Genomic DNA, 23442 nt, shown 5'->3' with positions numbered 1-23442 from the left:
GTGATTTGAATGTAATGTACTATCATCAGGTTGAATGCAGGCACTCACCATTTCCTTGGTATAGGGAAGGAATCGTAGAGGGTCTAGAGAAAGAATCCTGCTTTCTTTTCGTTTCGTTCTGAGCTGGCTTGGAGTTTAAGTTCTACTTTACAGTTCACGGTTTTCCTTTCATGCTTCTGTTATTGTTATGCAAGCAAAGTAGTTCATGGTTTAAGAGAACAATAAATATAATGAGAGCCTCACAAAAGCAAAAGGAATAAAAATCCAAGAATTAGGACGCTCAAAACTTACGAAACTATGATTAGGGGCTGTAGTTCTTGGGGGTTTGCCGCGTGGGTTGGGTCCCTCGTTTCTTCCCATGCAACAACCATTAAACAGATAACAGGGGATACCAGAGGGAGAATGAAGCTAGTGAGATAGGAGGGTGGGGACAATGATGGCTTTGCCTAGCACACCTTTTTTACTATTATTCCATCTTCTTATTTAACTGTTATTTGGGTTGTTGAGGAGCTGCTCGTATTAGTTTTTTTTTAATTTTAAATTTATGGTTTTTTTTTTAATTCTACTCGTATGTCATAGAATTAGGATGAAAATTAAAAATATAAAAAAGAGTGTGTATGTTTTAAAAATTAAATAAGTATAGAATAATAATAAAACTAATAAATTATGTATATATTTTTGAAAATTTGATGGTAAAAAAATGATAGTAATAATATCTTTATTATATATGAAAAAATAAAATAATTTTTTGAAAATACTGCCTAAATATCGGAGGAGATTCGAAATTAAATTTCAAAAAAATTTAATTTCATCTAAATATTGAAGAATTAAATTTTATAAAAAATTGATGTTAAAAAGAAATTATAACTATAAAATATTAAAAAAAATATAAAAAGGAAAAATAGAAAAACTAAAATAAAAATGATAAGAAAAAGCTTAGGGCTTATAAATGTTTACATGGTCTTTTACATCGTTATTATTATTATTATTGTTGTTGTTATTATCATTAACCTATGCTTGATCTTAGTTGTTTAGTGACTTTATATACATATTATGTTGCTAATTGATATGTTTATAATATCTTTGATTATTCATGTATTTTCATTGTTATTTACATTTTAAAAATTTCGTAAAAAATAATAGTAACAAACAAAGCTTCAAAAAAAAATTAAAAGAAGATTTTGAAAGCTTTATCTAGATGTTGGAGGGAATTAAAATTCGAGTTTAAAAAATTTAATTCTATCTAGATGTTGAAGTATTATTAAATAATAAAAATAAAAATAATAAAAGTTAAATTAATTTAATGAAAATATATAAAAATATAAAAATTTATTTTTATTAGAGAAATTATGAAAAACGAGCTTATTTCGAAAATTTACTTAAATGTTGGAGATTTTTAAAGAGGTTAGTAAATTCATGAAACCCTAGGTAAAATCCTAAAATAAAACCCTAAAACGAAATCTTAAATCCTATGTGGAACCCAAAACCCTAGGTGAAATCCTAAACCAAATCTCAAAGCCTTAGTTGAAACTTTAAGTAAAATCTTGAAACCTTAAATCCACTTAAAACTCAAAACTATTTTAAATTTAAAAGTTTATGTGAAAGCCTTTTATGAAGTAATCTTTTCTTAAATACTGCCTAGATGATGGGGTATTTAGAGAATTTTATTTTATTAAAATAAAAATAATAAAAATAAATAAAAAATAAAAAATAAAAAAAAAGATTTTAAATATAAATAGTCATACTTAAACTTTGCTTAAAGGTTGAAAAGTCTTAATAGTCTCTTTAAATTTAAGGACTTGTTTCGAAATTAGATTTCATTATCTTGCATGCCATCCATTCACACATGTTTGTTTTCTAGATTATTATTTGCATTTATTTTACATGCTTCTATTTTTAAATTGTTATTATTGTCCCTCGTTTAATTGTAACATCATCATTTTCCTACATAAATATTTGTTTATTAAAAATGTTATCCAAAAATAGACTTAAAAATAAAATTAAAATAACTTTTCAAAAAAAATAATTTTTGGTACTTTGCTTACATATTAGAGAGTGATAAATAATTATTATTTGTAAAGAATGTCACTTTGTTTTTAGAGAAATGTGGTGAATCTTAGACATAAAGGATTATTTTGTTTGAAATGTAAGGTGGTGGTTTGGTTTGAATTGTACAAGGAACTTTTTCTCCATTTTTTTGCTGTATTCTTTAGTGTTGTTGGAGTTTCTTTTGGTCTAAATTTATCAATGTAAATGATGAAAATTATAATGATATTAGTTGTTAGCAACTGGATAAAAGTTTTTTTCTTTGTTAATTTGTTGGCAATTTTCATATATTCCCAAAATTTGATGTAGAATTGACTGTTGTGGAGCTTGAGTTTCTAAAATTCAAATCAATTCCAGCAGCAAGAAAATGCTGAAATAGAAAATTTGACAAAAAAGAGATGTTGATTACAGATATTGTTCACAAACATGAGAAATTTGATGCTAAACAAGAATAAAATAAAGTTATGAGAGTTTTGAAAGCTAGATCCTATTCATTTGAGTGTAGAATTGGTCTTGATCTCTGTATACAATTGTTTTTCAGTTCATAGATCTAGGGTAACAAAGACCAGAGAGAGATCAGATTGGTGAAGTTACAGCCCCAGTTGTTCTTATAAGAAAAAGAACATGCTTTTGTTATTCTTGGAAAGTTAGATGCAGCTATGGATGCTACAGTACAAATTATCGAGCACTGAGCAACATACATCACAAATATTGACTAAAAATATTAAGCTATGTGCTAATGTGCTACATATCAAAAATCAAGATGGAGCAATTTCAGGTTGAAATTATCTTGTCCTCTACTAATCAATGAACAAATTTGTTTGACCCAAAATGTTTTGTTTATCAGGTCACCTCTAGACTTCATTGATCTGGCAAGTGCACTCAAACCTAAAAAGTTAGTAGTAAAGAGAAAGTCTAAGCAAGGCATTGTCATCATCATCTTCATTCATTCCAACCACTAAAGAGAGGTAGTCCATCCATGATTGCAAAACATTCTGAGAATCGTTCTTCCTTGTTACTTACAGCCTGTTAGCAGTTGGCTTTGGAACTTCACATTTCATAAGAACAGATTTGAGTGATTTTAATGTAATGTGCTATCATTAGGTTGAATGCAGGCACTCACCATTTCCTTAGTATTGGGGAAGGACTCGTAGAGGGTTTAGAGAAAAAAACCTTCTCTCTTTTGGTTTCGTTCTCAGTTGTCATGAAGTTTAAGTTCTATCTTTTAGTTTTTAAAGTTCATGGTTTTCCGTTCATGCTTCTGGTATTGTTATACAAGTAAAGTAGTTCATGATTTTAAAAAATAATAAATATAATGAGAACCTCACAGAAGTAAAAGGAATAAAAATCCAAGAATTAATACTTTCATAACTTACAAAACTATGATTAGGGGCTATAGTTCTTGGGGGTTTACCGCGTGCGTTGGGTCTCACATTTCTTCTCATGCAACAACCATTAAATAGATAACATCGGATAACAGAGGGAGAATGAAGCTAATGAGATAGGAGGTGGGGACAGTGATAGCTTTGCATAGAACACCTTTTTTAGTATTATTTCCATCTTATTTAACTGTTTTTTGGGTTGTTGAGGAGCTGCCCATATTAGTTTTTATTTTATTTTAAATTTTAGGTATTTTTTTAAAAATTCTACTCATGTGTCATAGAATTGGGACGAAAATTAAAAATATAAAAAAAGAGTGTGTATGTTTTAAAAAAATAAATAAGTATAGAATAATAATAAAACTAATAAATTATGTATATATTTTTGAAAATTTGATGGTAAAAAAATGATAGTAATAATATCTTTATTATATATGAAAAAATAAAATAATTTTTGAAAATGCTGCCTAAATATTGTAGGAGATTCGAAATCAAATTTAGAAAAAATTAATTTCATCTAAATATTGAAGAATTAAATTTTATAAAAAAAATTGACATTAAAGAGAAATTATAACTATAAAATATTAAAAAAAATATAAAAAGGAAAAATAGAAAAACTAAAATAAAAATGATAAGAAAAAGCTTAGGGCTTATAAATGTTTACATGGTCTTATACATTGTTATTATTATTATTGTTGTTGTTGTTGTTATTCTTATATGATTACTTTAGCCTATGCTTGATCTTAGTTGTTTAGCGATTTTATACACAAATTATGTTGCTAATTGATATGTTTATATTATCTTTGATTATTCATGCATTTTCATTGTTATTTATATTTTAAAAATTTTCTAAAAAATATTATTAACAAACAAAGCTTAAAAAAAGATTTAAAAAAAAGATTTTAAAGCCTTTCCTAGATGTTAGAAAGAATTAAAAATCAAGTTTTAAAAAGTTTATTTCTACTTAAATGTTGGGGAATAATTAAATAATAAAAGGTAAATTAATAATAATAATAATTTTTAATAAAAATATAAAAATATAAAAATTCATTTTTGTTAGAGAAATTATGAAAAACAAGCTTACTATGAAAATCTGCCTATATGATAAAGATTTTAGAGATTCGTAAATTCCTAAAACCCTAAGTAAAATCCTAAAATGAAATCCTAAAATAAAACCCTAAAGTAAAACCCTAAAACGAAACCCTAAATTCTATATGAAACCTGAAACCTTAGGTAAAACTTAAACCTTAATCGAAACCTCAAAACCTTAGTTGAAACTTTAAATAAAACCTTAAAACCTAAAATCCACTCAAAACCCAAAAACCATCCCAAAATTTAAGAATTTATGTGAAAATCTTTTATGAAATAATTTATTCTTGAATGCTGCATAAATGATGTGGTATTTAAAAAATTTTATTTTATTAAGATAAAATTAATAAAATTAAATAAAAAATAAAAAAAGATTTTAAATATATATAGTCGCACTTAAACTATACTTAGAGATTGAAGAGTCTCAGTGGTCTTTTTATATTTAAGGACATGATTCTAACATTGCATTTCATTGTCTTGCATTTCATCCATTCACATATGTTTGTTTTCTAGATTATTATTTGCATTCATTTCACATACTCTTATTTTTAAATTGCTGTTATTGTCCTTTGTTTAATTGTAACATCATTTTTTTTCTTACACAAATATCTATTTATGGAAAAATTTATTTAAAAATAGATTTAAAAATAAAATTAAAATAACATTTCGAATGAAATAATTCTTGGTATTCTGTCAAGAAGTTAGAGATTCACTAATAATTATCATTTGTAAAAAATATTATTTTGTTTTTAGAGGAATGTTGTGGTGAATTTCAAAAGGAAATAATTATCTTTACATTTTACCAAAATGTTGGAGAATTATAAGATATTTATTTAATTTAAAGATTTTCACAATATTCTTAAATAAAAATTTTTAATTGATTTTCTTTCTTTAAAAGGAAATTATTATTAAATCTAAAATAAAATCATTTTTGTCCAAACCTATAGATAGCACATGGTTAATTGGTATCAATTTTATGGGCGTTGTGAGGGTACTAATCTTTTCTTACATGTAATTGACTCCTAAACCCACTCTTATTTTTATAGATCAAAATTATCTTTTTAATAAACTTTAAACTTATTTTATTATTTTATTAAAAAGATAAATTTTTTGGGTGGCCAATCACACCATAGAAAAAAAATTGATGGAGACTCTTTTTGTTTTCTTGATTTTAAATTTTTACGTCTAACAATCGAGTCTTTGGACCGATACGTTATGACATATATTATCTCTCTTATTAACTAAATTAAGTTTTTTTTATAAAAATAATTAAGTAAATTAAGTCTTAAATGAAAAAAAAAGTGATAATCTTTTACAATTAAAAAAAAATACATACTCATACACACAAAAAATATTAGAAAAGATTCATGAATAGACTTGACCTAATGGCAGTCATATTAATATAATGCTAAATTTTTAATTTTAATTATCAAAATTTAATCTCTAATAATCTTAAATGAAAAGAAAGACTTGACTTATTTAGATAAAAAAAAGTTGACACATATTGTAGACACCCCTTTTTGTTCAGGATTACATGATATTTCTCAATTTTTTATTATCAAGATTGTCAGGCTTGTGAGAAGTGCATTGGAACTTTCGGATTTCGGGTAAGCCTACTCTAGTGGATAATTTAGATTTTAAGCCCAAATAAGGACTTTATTTTGTTGGGTTTTGAACTCAAACCTTTGACTTGCTTTAATGTGGTTTACTGCCTAATTTTTATTGTTATTATTATTATTATTTTCATATTTTTTTGAGTTGCTTAAACTATTTTTAATAGAAATAATTAAAAAAAAAGGAAAAGGGAATGAAATAAGTTTTTTTAGTCAACCTTAAAATCATGCTTGCCAAAAGCTGAATTGGAAACAAAATCATATGCTAAAACCCTAAATCAAATCATGATTCTAAAGGCAAGATAATCAATGGATTTCATTCATATCTCATGTGGTGACTAGGATTGAAATTGATAGACATGATTTTCTCTTATTAAATAAGACCTTAATCGAATATGTTAGATTTGATTTAATTAATAAAATCCTTGAATTTCTAGTAAACAAGGCCCTATAAAACGGCACCCCAAATCACACAGAAGAATGGGGAAGTTTTTAGATTCTTGGCATGAAAAGAATTTTATTTTTTTTTAGAGTTTTTTTTTTAGGTGAATCTAGGTTGGTTTGTAAAAAAAAAAATTGTTTTTGTGAGTGTGCTTTTTGGAAGAGCATTAGTTGTAATAACATAAGTACATTTTAGAGTTACGCAAGTAGTTCGAAGTAGTCCAATTTGAACATTTGCCTCGTGAAGAAAATCAAATTATGGATGCCATGGCCACTCTGGTTGTGATGATCTTGATTGATTACAATGCTAAAGTTCAACCTATTAAGTTAAATGTCAAGAACATACTAGTACATTGCACCAATGTGGAAAAAGAGAAAGATAAAAAGCCTTGGTATCATGATATCTTATAATACTTAAAGATTCAGTAATATCCAGATCAGGTAACAGAAAATGATAAGAGAGTCTTGAGTAGATTAGCTATAAGATTCTTTTTAAATGGATATGTTCTTTATAAAAAAAATAGAAATCAAGTTTTATTATGATGTATAAATGTAGTTGAGGAAAAAAAGATTATCGAAGTTGTGCATGATAGCATGTATGAAGGATATGCAAATGGGTACATGATAACAAGATAGATTATGAGATCTGGATATTATTAGTTAACAATAGAAGTTTATTGCATTGATTATGCTAAAAAATTTCATAGATGTCAGATTTAAACTAACAAGATACATTCTTTGCCTACTATTTTACATGTTTTGGCACCACCTTGATCGTTCTCTATGTGGGGTATGAATATCATTAGACCTATTACTCCAAAAGCATTAAATGAGAATGAATTTTTTTTTGTAATGATTAATTATTTCATCAAATAGGTTGAGGCAGCTACTTATACAAGTGTGATATGATCAGTAGTTTACAAGTTTATCAAGAAAGAGATAATCTACGAATATGGACTCCTCGAGAGGATTATCTCAAATAATGTTAAGAATTTAAATAGCAAGATGATACAAGAAATATATGGTCAATTCAAAATTAAGTACCATAAGTCAGCACCATATCGTCTCAAGATGAATGGAGTAGTAGAAGCTGCGAATAAGAATATTAAAAAGATTTTGGAGAAAATGATTGAGACATATAAAGATTGCCATGAGAAATTACATTTTACTTTACATGTTTATTGAACGATAGTACGTACCTCTATTAGAGCAACTAAATTTTTCTTAGTTTATAGGATGGAGGCTATATTGCTAGTAGAAGAAAAAATCTCATTTCTGAGGGTCTTACAAGAGGAGGGGATAGAAAAAGTTGATTGGGTTCGAAAGTGTTATAAGTAATTGAATTTCATTGAAGGAAAGAGATTGGCATCCTTATGTTATGGTTAACTATACCAGAAAAGAATGATGAGAGGTCATGATAAGAAGGTTCAACCTCATCAATTTCGAGAATAAGAGTTAGTTCTTAAAAGAATTTTTCTAAATCAACATGATAATAAAAAAAAGTGAACACCAAATTGGAAATGGTCATATGTTGTAAAAAATGGCTTTTTAAATAGGAGCATTGATCCTAACGGAGATGGATGAAGATGATTTTTCCAATCCTATAAATTTTGATATTGTGAAGAAGTATTTTACTTACAAAAAAAGAGAGTTTAAATTGAAAACTTGACAAGGTGGTTTGGACTAAATGGGGCTTTATCTTTGAAAACCTAAAAAGACGATTTAGATAAGATGAGTACAGCATTGTTTAAGGATCACAGAGTCCAAAATGAAAACAATTATACTTTAAGAAATTCTGAAGTGTTGAAGGCATGTCATGATTAGGTTTTTGGAAAGAATCTAAGATTTGTTATCATAATTATTTAAATGTTTATATTGGGCTATCGTTGTCCTAAACAACAATCCTTGTTTACCTTTACCATATCCAATTGACTGAATTGTCCCAAATGGTCATCATTTGTAACATGTTTTCCTTTTCCAAATAAAATGTTCACTATTTATATATCATTTTTAACCTACGCCTTTTCTTTTTAAATGCTTTGCAATAAATAAGAGAAATACATGATTTGCATCTTATATATCATGAACTTAGGATAATGATTGGTAATTGACTAATATCATGAAAGATTGTGTATTACCTCGTAAGAGGTGAAAGGTATGCAAGTAAGAGATAAAACTTTAAAAACTTGGTATGAACTTTGATTCTAGAAGACGAATGCTAATTTTGAGCATGGAGTTGATTTTATTCCTATTGTTGGAGTCTTGAAGAGTTTGAATTAAAAAAAAAAAATCTTAAAGATCTGTGTATCACAATTAATAATTCATTTGCACTGCATGCATTACATTCATGGATATTCATTCCATATAAGAACATCCCAAATCTAGCATAAAGAAAATGACTGCAAATATTTTGATCATGATGGAGAAAAAATCTTTGAGGTAGACTTTTATAAATCCTCGGAGCTCACCTCTAGTTAGAAACCTATTTTAAAATTGTTTAGCTTATGAATAGAGGAGCCCATTTCTTAATTTAAATTTGTTTGTTGAACCTCTGTTTAGAGGGGTTAGTTGGGTTTTTAAGCTTTATGCCTATGCTTAAAAGGTTCTTTAAATTTGTTTGTAGTTGAACTGGACTCAATAGTTATCTTTGTCTTTGTATCATTCTTATTTTATAAAAATTTGCAAAGAGAAGCAATTGTATACACCTCTTTTCATTTGGACTTGCACAGCATTTCTAAATTTTTTATTATTAGGATCGTCAGGCTTGGGATAAGTCCATTAGGACTTTTAGATTTCGGGTAAGCCTACTTTAGTGGATAATTTAGATTTTAAACCCAACTAAGAACTTTATTTTGTTTGGGTTTCGAACCCAAACCTTTGACTTGCTCTAATGTGGGCTATTGCCCAGTTATTATAGTTATTATTATTATTATTATTTTCATTTTTTTATTTGTTTAAACTTTTTTTAATGGAAATAATTTAAAAAAAATGAAAAAGGAAAAGGGAATGAAATTAGTTTTTTTGGTCAACCTTAAAATCATGTTCGCCAGAAGTTGAATTGGAAACAAAATCATATGTTAAAACCCAAAGTCAAATTATGGTTCTAAAGGCAAGATAATAAATGGATTTCATCCATGTCTTACGTGGTGACTATGATTGAAATTGACAGACATGATTCCTCTTATTTAATAAGACCTTAATCGAATATGGCAGATTTAATTTAATTGATAAAATCTTTGAATTTATGGTAAACAAGGCCCCATAAAGGCACCCCAAATCACATAGAAAAGGGGGAAGTTTTAAGGTTTTTGGTGTGAAAAGATTTTTGTTTCTTTTTAGATTTTTTTTTTTGTGAATCTAGGTTGGTTTGTAAAAAAAAAAAAATTATTTTTGAGAGTGTGCTTTTGGAAGAGCATTAGTTTGATTCATTTGTGATTTTTGGGTTTTTGGATCAAAGTTTGGGAAAGTTTAGATTTTTGATAAAATCTGGGAAATCTGGGTTTAAGTTTAAAGATTTGAAGTTTACAGTTGAAGTTTTTGGATAAACTTGAATTTTTTAGCTAGATTTTGGCAAGTTCTCTAGAAATCAGTGGCTAAACCCAACTTCCAATGATTGGATTTAGGGATTTTAGAGAGAAAGACAGAGAATAGGGCTTTAGAGAAAGGAATATAGAGGTTGATTATGAGGAAAGCACAATTTTCTTTGTTTTATACGGACCTCGTATGATGCCATTTTGGTAACGGGTTCAACCTGTTCAACTCGTATCGGATCTATATGCCATCCGTTTGCATGACCCGACTCGATTGCAGTTAACTCCTTTCCTTTTTTTCATTTTTTGTTTTGTTTTGATTTTATTTTTATTTCATTTTTCCTATTTTATTTTCATTTTATTATGTATATTTGTTTCTTTTTTTACTATTATTTTATTCCTTATTCTTATTTATTATTTTAAATTGAGCAAATACATTATTTTTATGAATTTCATTTTATTTGGTCAAAGATAAAATAAAAAATAAAAAAGTTTCTAAAATAGATTCATGAATCCTACCAAACTATTAAAAGATTTTTCATGAATCTAAATTTTTATGAGTTTTATCAAACTATTGAAGAATTTTATAAATTAATTTTTTTTTTAAAAAAATAAAATATCATATTTTTGATCTTACCAAACTATTAGAGAATTTGCATCTTAAATTACATCTTACCAAACTATTAGAAGATTTAATATATTTTTTAAAAATAAATTTACAAAAAAATTTTATCAAACTATTGGGATATTTGTATCAAAGTAAATCTTACCATACTACTGAAAGATTTTACTAATTATTTTCTTGAATAAAAATATATTAATGAACCTGATGACGAAGTCTTTCAGAGTGAGACACTAATCTCTATGAATACTCTTGAGGTGAAGAAATTATTTAAATTGCTACCAAACTATTATAGCAAATTTAGGATTAGTTTCCAATAATTAAATGATTTGGTAGAATTATAAGAATATTTTAAAATTTAGATAATTTGAAATCAAATTGATACAATCCTTTGGATAAGCGTTGTGAGGGTGCTATAATTTTTCTCGCATGTAATTGAACTTTTGAACCTAAAATCTGATTTTGTGGACTAGAATCTATTATTTAAAGATACCTAAGTTAATCTTAGGCTCTTCTTTAAATGAGATAAATTTTGTCACATACCTAAACGAAAAAAATATTGATGACGACTCTTTTAATCTATGTTTAGCGATAAGTTTACGAATCTATATGTTATAATACATGCCAACGAGACCTTAAATTAGTGCATAATGAGGTTTTAAAATTTTAAGATTTTAGGTTCAAGTCTCACTATATGTGAGTTTTGTTGTTTAATTAAATTATAGTTTATTAATTGATTATTCAATAATATATGATTATATGAATATAATCTTTAATTATGAATGTAATTTAAAAAAAAATAATTGAGATATTGACATGAAAATCTAATCCTCTCGGTGAGAATACTCGTACCGCAGTTTTATAAGCGGACCCCTAAACAAAAAATGGCCCCTCCGCAAGAATTAATTGTTGTCTTTCAGACAAAACCCATTAATCAAATTAAGATTAGAGTAGCCAAGTATAAGATATCTTTGCCTTGTTAATTAAACAAATTATAATTTATTATCACAATGGGGGACAATGATTTGCCTATATTATATAAAAGATATTGTTTTATAAAAGCAACAGCATATATTATATCAAAAGTTGGCCGCTCCTATGTCAAAAGTGAAGGGCTAAACATAAATAGAATCAAATTGGTTATATTCAGATCGGTTTCTTGCTTCAACTTTTCTTTATAGTGTTGATAAAAATGAAAAGGGGAGCAAGGGACATGGAGGAAAATGCCAAAACAATTAGTGGGTTCTTCTCCTTCTTCAAAACCTTAATAGGTCACCTGCAGCGTGCTTAAATGGCACTTCCACAGCCGTCCAACTCAATCCAATTGCACTCCAACAGCCGCGCCAACTACATGAAAACATGTACCAATCAAACCACACGCCACCCAAAAGCCTTCAACCCAATTGCAGACTTCACCATCGATCCTACCAAGTTACCAAACCCCCCCCCCCCACCCCCCCCCCCCCCCCCATTAACTATCGGGAGAGAGATTGAGAATGTGAAATGTTAGTCGATATTTTGTTTTCAAGCATGCAAAAGCATGCACATCAAACTGTTCCCAGCAGTGTGCATCCCGTGAGGTAATGATTTTTTATAAAAAGTGACAGCAGATTCAGATATTTTCCCTTTGAAATTTTCAATAAATTTATTAATTTTATCAATGTAAATGGTGTCTAGGAATTTTTTTTTAAATGTTCAAAGTAAGATTTTTTAAAATTTTTGTATTTATAATGATATTCATAAGCATTCTAATTAAGCATCTGAATTCACTTCTACTTAACGAGCTAAAGAGGGTTGATTGTCTTCCATCTTTTGATTTAACGGCTAAAAAGATTTTATGAAAACATAAAAATTTTAATTTCAAGTCAAGATCTCTTCATTTTTCTCTCTTATAAGAGCTATATCCTCTCTTGTATAAAAGAAAAAAAAAAAAAGAGCTGATTTTCTATAGATGAGTTTTGATTAGGAGTGTCCCAACAAAATGAACCTGCTCACTAAAACAAAATTAGTGACGGTCAGTTAGATGCTTTGCATATTCATGCTGTTTATCACACCATTTTCGAAGAAATTAAAGAATCTTTGAAGTAATTAGAGAAAAAAATTCAAAGAGTGAAGCAAATTATAAAAAAGTTTAAAAGTTGGGTTAATGGTGATTCGTCAGATTTCATTTTCTAAAGAGTAGATAATGATATTTTATGTGTTTCTTCTATGGTGGTGTGCGTCAGGATTTTGGCTTTGGCATTACGGTCTTAATTGTTGGTACAAGTACTTTTCATTAGCAGTCTTTTAATTATATCAGTTGGCTTTTCATGTATTGTTTGATATTGACTCCACTTTGAGGTTAGAAAATTGGAAATGTGATCAATTAAAAAGTTAGAATCGGAGATATTTATGTTTTTCAATTTCTTTTTACAAACCATTTTTTATTTAAAAAAAATAGAAAATTACCCATTTTTGCATAAAAAATATTACTCATTGAAGAGATAATTCCAAATAAACAGATACAAAAGCTATAATATAATTTAACTTTTCAAAACTTTTCCTTCTAAAGTGAAAAAAAAAAAAAAAACCACAATGATTTTCCTAATTCTAGTATTAATTGTATAACTTATTATATAAGATTTTAACATGAGCGAAAGTTTATTTAAAAATTAAATATATATTTAAAAATTAATCTTTTAAAACTCAATGTGATTTAACAAAAATAAACAATCCAAGCAATCAACTTGGGTAATATACTTTAAAAATAAATGATTTAACAAAATTAATCATTATTTGCCTAATTAAATAAAATAATAAAAAATTGTTACATTTACTGATGGTGGAATTTTTATTACTAGGATACTACATACCCTTAAATCTTACTTATGACATGTGATCGTCGTTTAATTTCGGTCTGAATTTATCAATGTAAATGATGAAAATTATAATGATATTAGTTGTTAGCAGCTGGATAAAAGTTTTTTTATTTGTTAATTTCTTGGCAATTTTTATATATTCCCAGAATTTGATGTAGAATTGACTGTTGTGGAGCCTGAGTTTCTAAAATTCAAATCAATTCCAGCGGCAAGAAAATGCTGAAATAGAAAATTTGACAAAAAAGAGATGTTGATTACAAATATTGTTCACAAACAGGAGAAATTTGATGCTATACAAGAATAAAATAAAGCTATGAGAGTTTTGAAAGCTAGATCCTGTTCATCTGAGTGCAGAATTGGTCTTAATCTCAGTATACAATTGTGTTTCAGTTCATACATCTAGGGCAACAAAGACCAGGGACAGATCAGATGGTGAAGTTACAGCCCATGGACAAAACAAATAAACCAGTTGTTCACGTAAGAAAAAGTACATGCTTTTATTGTTCCTGGAAAGTTAAATGCAGCTATGGATGCTACTGTACAAAGTACTGAGCACTGAGCAGGCAAGCATCACAAATGTTTGACTAAAAATATTAAGCTATGTGCTAAGGTGCTGCATATCAAACGCCAAGATGGAACAATTTCAGGTTGAAATTTGCATGTCCTCTGCAAATCAATGAACAAATTTGTTTGACCCAAAAAGTTTTGTTTATCAGGTCACCTCTAGGCTTCACAGATCCGACAATGCACTCAAACCCAAAAAGTCAGTAGTAAAGAGAAAGTCTAAGCAAGGCATAGTCATCATCATCTTCCTCCATTCCAGCCACTGAAGAGAAGTAGTCCGTCAATGATTGCAAACCACTCTGAGCATCCTTCTTCCTTCTTACTTGCAGCTTGTTAACAGCCCGCTTCTGAACTTCACATTTCATAAGAACAGATCTGAGTGATTTGAATGTAATGTACTATCATCAGTTTGAATGCAGGCACTCACCATTTCCTTAAAAATTCTAACTGCCTCCCTGATTCTCCCATCCATGGCATACAATCCAAACACATTATTATAGTTCAACGAATCAATTAGAAGTCTCAGTTCTCTCATCTGTCTTGCGATATGAGTGGCTTCCTCAAACCTCCCATTCTTTAACAAACATAGCATCATTGAATTTGTAAATTCATTAATATCTCCCATTTGCTTTTTCTCAAAAATCGCTTCTGCTTGACTAACCACAGAGTGGTCGCTGTAGTGATCAATCCTACAATTTGAAGAATACACATCAGGGTGGAATCTTGACTACTGCAGTAGTTCATAAAGTTCCTGTGCTTTTTTCAAATAACCAACTTTTGTATAAAGCTTAATCAGTGAGTTGTATATAACAGTATTTCCAGGCAATCCAGCACTTTTCATTGCATTAACATAACTGGTAGCTTCTTTAACACTTCCAAGATCAGCAAAGGCATTTATTAATACACCATAGTCAACAACATCAGGCTTCACCTTATACTGAATCATCTCACTATATAGTCCTTCTGCCATTTCCATTTCTCTTAATTTCACAAAGCTTGAGATCACAGCACAATAAGGGATGCAATGACTTATAAATCCTGCTTCCTGCATCTTATTCAGGTAGCATTTCCCCGGAACTACTCCATGACTCTGCATGCTATCACATAACAAACATGCTTTATCATAACTATCACATAAGCTTTAATCATTACATTAGGCTCAACGATGGTAAGCCTCTTCCTTTCATGGCAACAGACAAAAATCTTTCAGCTTCAAAAACATGTCCTCACTCACCAAATGCATCAATGTTGGCCCAGTAGCCCTCGAACTCATATTCCCAGAACCATAACCACGACTTCTCGAGCATCCGAGCTTCTATGTACATTATGGTCAGAGCAGATTGTATATATGCATTAATTTCAAGATGTCGTTCATCCATCTCCTGTATGAGGTCTTCAGCTTCACTAATCATTTGCCTTACTGAGTATGCATACAAGAGGGTGTGGTAACTCACAAGATCTGGTTCACGGCAGGTCTCCTTCATCTTTGCAAAATAACCTGCTTCCATCTTTATATCATCATGCTTAGCATGGAAGGAGAAGTGAATATTATATGTTCTCATATCAGTAGACTCTGAACCTCCTCCATCTTCTTCATCAATAAAGCGACTTCTTCTAACTGTCCATGTTTACCACAAATGTGAATCATTGTATTAAAAGTAACTGTAGTTGCAACAATCCCTTCTCTAAGCTTCATTTCAAACGTATCGGATATTGGGCTTGAAGCAATAAACACAATAACGCAGAAACAATATATCGCAATAAACCCATAATAGTAGATAACAATTAACAACGTAGGAAAAATAAAGTACACCAAAATTTACGTGAAAAACCCTCCAGTGTAGAGGGAAAAATCATGGACCACCAGAAAAATCTCCACTATCAAATAATGAATATACAAAGTTCTTTTTTAGCTAAAACTAAAACTAATCAACAATTAGAGATAGACAATTGGAGAAATCTCACTAAATAGGTGACTCAAAAAATACACATTGGATTTATTCCTAGAGAGTTTCGAACTCGATTTCACCATTCAAAATGTAGAACTCTGAATCATAAGCCTACTGACAAAGTTTCAGCTCAATCGGACTACGGATCGACCTCCATTCAACCAATTCTCCCTTCTTATTTTTCTTGGCTTTTCTTATTTCTCTTCTTGGTTTTGCTTGACACCACCTTAAAACAACCCTACCTCTTTTTATTAAGTAGCTAGGGCTCTGTGTAAAAAGAAAGACTAAGGCCCATGGCCTTTGATTGGTCCAAAACCAATTACATGGGGCTGGATCTCATTTTCCTAAGAATCTCCCCTTCCAGCCTCATTAGAAGGAGATTCATCACCATAGCAGTTTTATTTAGAACTTACCTTAGCTAAGGAACTCATTCAGGCCAAATTACTGCAGAGCTCAAACTTTTTCTTAGGAAGTATCTTAGTCAACAATCTACTACATTCTCATTAGTATGGACTCTTTTCAACAGCATCTGCAGTTCTTCAATCACTGAATATAACCAATGATATCTAACATCTATGTGCTTTATTCTAGCATGGTACATGGTATTCTTACTTAAATTTAAAGCACCCTGGCTATCACAAAACATCATATACTCTTTCTTATTCAACTCTAATTCAAGAAGAAAATGTTTCATCCAAAGCATTTCTTTACCTGCTTCGGTCGCTGCAATATACTCAGCATTTGTAGTTGATAAAGCAATACACTTTTGTAACTTAGACTGCCATGACACAGCTCCTCCTACAAAAGTGAATAAATACCTTGAATTAGATTTCTTACCATTAAGATCACCTGTCATGTCAGTATCAGTAAACCCTTCTAGAACTGGTTGTGAAATTCCATAACTTAAGTACATTTTTGAAGTGCCCTTCAAATATTTGAAAATATATTTCACTACATCCCAATAAACCTTTCTTAAATTAGAAAGAAATCTACTCACTACACCAACTGCATGAGCAATGTCAGGTCGTGTACAAATCATAAGATACATTAAAGAATCAACTGTAGAAGAAAAAGAAATACTAGACATAGCTAGTTGCTCTTCCTTAGACACCTAACAAGATTTTTTACTCAGATGAAAATGGTTGACAAGTAGACTACTAACTGATTTAGCATGTTGTATGTTGAATCTACTAAGCACCTATTCAACATACTTTTCCTGTAACAACCATAGCTTTTTAGCTTTTCTATCTCGGATAATATCCATACCGAGAATCTACTTTGCTGGACTTAAATTTTTCATGTCAAAGGACTTAGACAATTGTTCTTTCAATTTGTAAACCATACCAGCATCTTGTCCCACAATTAACATATCATCAATATATAATAAGAGAATAATAAAGTTACCATTAGAAAATTTTTTGATATACACACAAGGATCCACTGCCATTCTTTTATAGCTGTGACTCACCATAAAAAAATCAAACTTCTTGTACCACTGTCGTAGAGCTTGTTTCAAGTCATACAAGCTTTTTTTTAATTTATAAACTAAGTGCTCTTTCTCTTTCACTTTAAAACCCTTAGACTAATTCACATAAATGTCCTCATGCAAGAATACAGTTTTAACATCAAGTTTCTCAAGCTCAAGATTCAAACTAGCCATTAATCTCAGTACCACTTGAATGAAACTCATCTTAACAACTAGAGAAAATATCTCATCAAAATTGATACCTAGTTTCTGAGAAAAACTTTCCATCACCAATTGAACTTTGTACCTCACTAGCTTGTCACCATTTTTTTTCAACTTGAACACCCATTTATTTTCAATGGCCTCTTCTCTTTTGAAAGTTTAACAAGATCATAAGTATCATTTTTTTACAATGACTTAATCTCTTTTTCATTGCTTTTAACCAGTGCTCTCTATCTGGAGTAGTTTATATATCTTGAAAGCTTTCTGGCTCCTCTTTATTGATAACTAAAATAAAATTTAAACTTGGATTGGTAGATGGCCTGCGTTCTCTAGTAGATCTCATAGGTTGAGACTCTGTATCACCTGATGTCGAAGATAACTCTTCCTACTTAACACTCTCAAGTAGAGATGATTGCTCATTTTGCTCAAAACTGATTGCATCTTATTCATCACTAATTATGGCTGGCTCATTTATATCCTTAAGTTCTGTTTCTTGCTTATTTTCATCATTTGCAACTTTTTCCTATGGAACCCTTATTGGTGTTGAAACATCACATTTAATAGTAACTTGTGTAGTCTTCTCATTTTTTTAAGGTCTGCTATAGTTTTTTTTCATGAAAGATCATATCTCTATTTTTTACTATTTTTTTTCATTAGATCCCATACCTTGAAGCTAAAATTTTCATGACTATATCCTACAAACACATACTATGTGATTTTACTGTTAAGCTTTGATTTTTGCTTTTTTGACACTTGCATGAATGTTTTACACTCGAAAACTTTCAAGTGAAAGTATGAAGCATCTTTTCTTGTCCACACTCTTTTTAAAAAGTCTAAGCTCAAAGGAACTGATAGTGATCTATTAAGCAAATAACAAGCTGTGTTGACTGCGTCACCCCATAATGGCTTTGGTAATTTTACCATCCTTAATATGCATATGAATTTTTTTATAATAGTACAGTTCATCCTTTTAGCTACACTATTATACTATGATGTTCCAAGTTTTGTCATTTCATCCCTGATCTCATGCTTTGAATAGTACTCTTCAAAGTCTTTGGATATGTATTTTTCACCATTATCAATCTAAATACACTTCAAAGGTAACCTTCTCATCCTTTCCACCATGGCATGAAGTTTCTAAAAATACTGCTGTACTTGACTTTTGTATTTCAACATATACACATAAGTCTTACGTGAAACATTATCAATAAAAGTAATAAAATACCTACTACCACCTAATGACTCAACCTTAATGGGACTACATACATTAGAATAAATTAATTCTAATATTTTTTTTTCTTTAAAAACTCTTACGAAAAAAAAATTTTATGATGCTTACCAATCAAACAATAATCATATAAATTGAGAGACATACCTTTAGTCAAGGGAATAAGAGACTACCTTGCCAAAACCTATAACCCTTTCCTGCTCATGTATGCTAGCCTTTTGTGCCACAAGTTTGCTAAAGCATCATCCCTAATGGCAGTTACCTAGCTGTCGTTTAATTGCATCTATATCTTATACATTGTGCAACATAATTTTTTCTTTGCAACTACTATAGATCCTTTAAGAAACTTTCACTGCCCAATCTTTTGTTGACTCTCATATCCCTCCTTATCAAGGACATTAATAGCAAGTAACTTCATTCTTATATCCGAAATATGTTTGACATTTTTCAAAGTCAATATGTAACCTGTACTAGTTTGTACAATAATATCATTAATCTCAACAATCTGTGATACACTCTTGTTTTCTATTTTGGTGCAACAAAAGTCTCTTATTTTGTAAGTTGTAAACAATTCTCATTTAGGAACACAATGATATGTCGTTTTTGTGTTAACTATCCATTCAATGTCGGGATCATCAATATAATTACAATCACTATATGTACAAATCAAAGTAACTAAATCACTATCTGATTTACTGTTGTAACATTACCATCATTTGAACTCTTACCTTTCTCATCTTTTCGTACTTGCTTCAAGATTTTATAGTGTCATTTTATATGACCTGCCATACCATAATGAAAACACTTCACTTTATCGCTAGACTTGGATCTATGTCTAAACTTATTACGACCTTTTGAGTTTTGACTTCTGTCGATATTTTTACCCTTATTCTCTATGACCAAAGCTTGATTCCCAAGGTCTATATCTTTTCGTCTTACTTTTTCATTAAGCATATTGTCTTTTACCATCTCTAATGTCACCTTATAAGCAGGAGCTTAATTAAGAACAGTCACAACTATGAGTATTCCAATTGTCTGACAATGAACCTAAAAGAAACAATACCTTTATTTCATCATTCATCTTAAGCTCTGTAGTAGTCATTCGATTAAATATATCTTGAAAATCACTCAAGTGCTCTATAATAGATCGTTCATCCTTATACTGTAAAGTTGTAAGCTTTTTAACAAGTATAACTTTATTCATACATATTTTTCTTTCATACAATGCTGCCAAATTTTTTCAAACAATGTAGGCATTTACCTTCTGTGCTACATGATGGAACACGCTGATATCAACTTATTTTTTTATTGTAGCCAACCTCTTTTTGCCTAACTTTTTTCAGCTTTCATCTTTCATATCTGTTGGTTTAGCTTAATCACTAAATACCGACTTATATAAATCTTTGTAGTATAAATGATCTTTCATCATAGGCTTCTAAATTGAATAATTTAATGTTGTCAATTTTATCATGAAACCTATATTACCTTCTATGATCTCAAATAGAATTTACTTCTGTCTTAGGTTACTTTTGTATTGATGTCTTAAAATAACCCTTATTTTGATACCACTTATTGGGTCTAAAGTAATAAACATAACAATGCAGAAATAATATATTGTAATAAATCCATAGTAATAGACAACAATTAATAATCAACAATGCAAGAAAAATAAAGCACACTAAGATTTACATGAAAAACCCTTTAGTGTAGAGAAAAAACTACGAACCATTAAAAAAATTTGCATTATCAAATAATGGATAAACAAAGTTCTTCTCTAACTAAAATTAGAGCTAATCAACAACTAGAGAGAGATAATTGGAGAAATCTCACCAAATAGGTAATTCAAAAAATACACATTGAATTTATTTTTAGAGAGCTTCAAACTTGATATTCACCATTTAGAATATAGAACTTTGAATCATAAATTTACTGATAAAATTTCAGCTCAATCAGACTACGGATCAACTTTCATTCAACCAACTTTCTCTTTTTTTTCTTTCTATTTTTCTTGACATTTCTTCTTTCTCTTCTTAGTTTTGCAACACTACCTTAAAGTAACCTCTCCTTTTTTTATTAAGTAGCTAAGGCTCTGTGTAAAAAGAAAGACTAAGGCCTATGGCCTTTGATTGGTCTAAAACCAATTACATAGGGCTGGACCCCATTTTCCTAACATCGAAAGCCTCTCGAAGTAACCTTGCTTTTTCATATGTATCTATCAAAGTATTATATGTATAAGAGATTAAATGTGAATCACTTCCCACTTCACTAAATGTTTCATTTCCATCATGCCTCAAAGATCCATTCAATGACCACTTTTTGAAAAAATCTCTTAAGCCCTTTTCCCTACTTAATTGTTCTTTTAAAATTATACTATTTACTTTGTTACTTACCTTTTCAACCTATGGCTTTAATTCCTTATCCAAATCCTTAATGTTATCCAAAGCTCCCAAAATCGCTAAAATATAACACTTGACCTGCATTTTCTCATTAACTATGCCAAATTTACCTTTTTTATTCACAAATATAAAACTTTTAAAATTTTCTTTCTTTTAATGTTTGCGACCATACGCAGTGAGAACAAAAATGTCTAAAAGCTTCAATTATAGTTTAATTTTTGGAGGTAAGAAGAAAAGATCTGTTTGCTGTTAAAGGCTAGATTGCAACAGTTACTATAGTGACTTCTAAAATGATTGCTTTAAGAAGGTTAGTAAAATGTCATAGATCAGTTGAGATTAGATGAAAGTTTGTATAAATTCTAGCATTTAGACTAGTTCTTCAGTTTTGTTGTTTTTCATGTTGGGAAAGCATTTTTTTGCAAAGCCTTGTTCGTGCTTAAATTACTACTTTTCATATCTACTAAGAAATTTTCTTCATCACATTATTCCAATACTATTTTATGAAATGGGGCATTGACTGTAGTAGCACTTGCTTACCACATCATTCCTACTAGTTTGTTTTGAAATGTCTAGATTTTATCCCTCATTTTTGAAAGATTTTCTTTATTTCTAACCCTGTCTTATGTATACATGATGATTTTTATGCACCAATGCAAAGAAAATTCATTTAAATTGTACTGTTATACGATTCATATGATAAAAAAATTTATGAAAAGTAACATGATTTAAAATTTTAACATAAAACATATATGGGTTTGATAAAAACACTGCAAGAAAATAAAAGATTAATGGCAATTTTGTAGCTGTGTTTCACTTACAAATGCAGCTAGCTTTCATATTTTTATAAAACTTAAGGTGTTTTTTTATCAAAAAGCCACTAAATATTCAAATAGTGATATTTTTACTTATAAATGCCACCCAAGACAAAAACTAATAGCGTTTATCGACTAAAACACCTTGAATAATCCTCTCTAAAAAATTAGAATGATTACTGAAAGCATTTTTTGTAGAAAAAACCTTAAATAATCTCGTTATAAAAATGAATAGGAGATTATTAAAGGTATTTTTGGCAGACAATGCCTTGAATAATCCCCTCATAAAAAAATGTAAGCGATTATTGAAAGCATTTTTTGCAAGAAACAACTTCAATAATTTTGTTAAAAAATTAGAGAGGATTATTAAAGGCTTTTTTTTTTGTCAAAAAAGCCTTCAATAAATATCTTTTCAAATTTTAAGGATCATACGATTATTAACCATAAGGTCATAGGTTTGATCCCTCATTTTAGTATTTTTTAGGTTTTTGAAAAGATTATTTGAAAGGGATTATTTTTTGGGCAAAATGGTCTTCAATAATCTATTTAAAAAATTTTGGAAAAAAATATTGAAGGTATTTTTGGCAAAAAATGCCTTCAATAATCCATAAAAAAATTTGGAATAGATTCTTAAAGGCATTTTTGGCCAAAAGTGCCTTTAATAATCCATTCAATAAATTTTTATGAGGGATTATTGAAGTTACTTTTGGTAAAAAAATGCCATCTATACACAAAATTTAGAATGGATTCTTAAATGCATTTTTGGCTTAAAACACTTTCAATAATCCATTCAACAAATTTGTATGAAGGATTATTGAAGGTGATTTTAGTTAAAAATACCTTCAATAACATTTGTTAGGGATTATTTAAGGTGTTTTCTAGCTAAAAACGTCTTTAATAATCCCATAAAAAATTTGGTTTAATTATATATGTGAAGTCAGTTGTAGGTTTATGCCCAAAAAATATTTGGTTTATATATATGATACTACTAATTATATTTTAAAATTTACATTATGAACATTATTGTATTTCAATAAATTGACCATACATCCGAATTTAAAATTGATAATAGTGCCATATAAATATACTTTTATCAAATAATCATACTCAATATATGTGTATTCATATAAATTAAATATATACCAATAATATTAAACCAATACCCCAATCTACAAACTTAAATTATCCATTCAACATGGCATGTTAAAAATATTATAACAAATGATCC

At 29.1% G+C, this 23442-nt stretch overlaps 1 pseudogene; it reads right to left on the bottom strand.

Moving 5' to 3' along the window:
• Positions 1-13878: 13878 nt before the first annotated feature.
• LOC111298270 (pentatricopeptide repeat-containing protein At3g23020 pseudogene) lies at positions 13879-21947 on the bottom strand (annotated as a pseudogene).
• Positions 21948-23442: the final 1495 nt, after the last annotated feature.

The sequence above is a fragment of the Durio zibethinus genome, chromosome 16 (genome assembly GCF_047325235.1).
Source record: "Durio zibethinus cultivar Kanyao isolate XHJ-2024 chromosome 16, ASM4732523v1, whole genome shotgun sequence".
NCBI lineage: Eukaryota > Viridiplantae > Streptophyta > Magnoliopsida > Malvales > Malvaceae > Durio > Durio zibethinus.
This window is presented reverse-complemented; position numbering and strand designations above follow the sequence as displayed.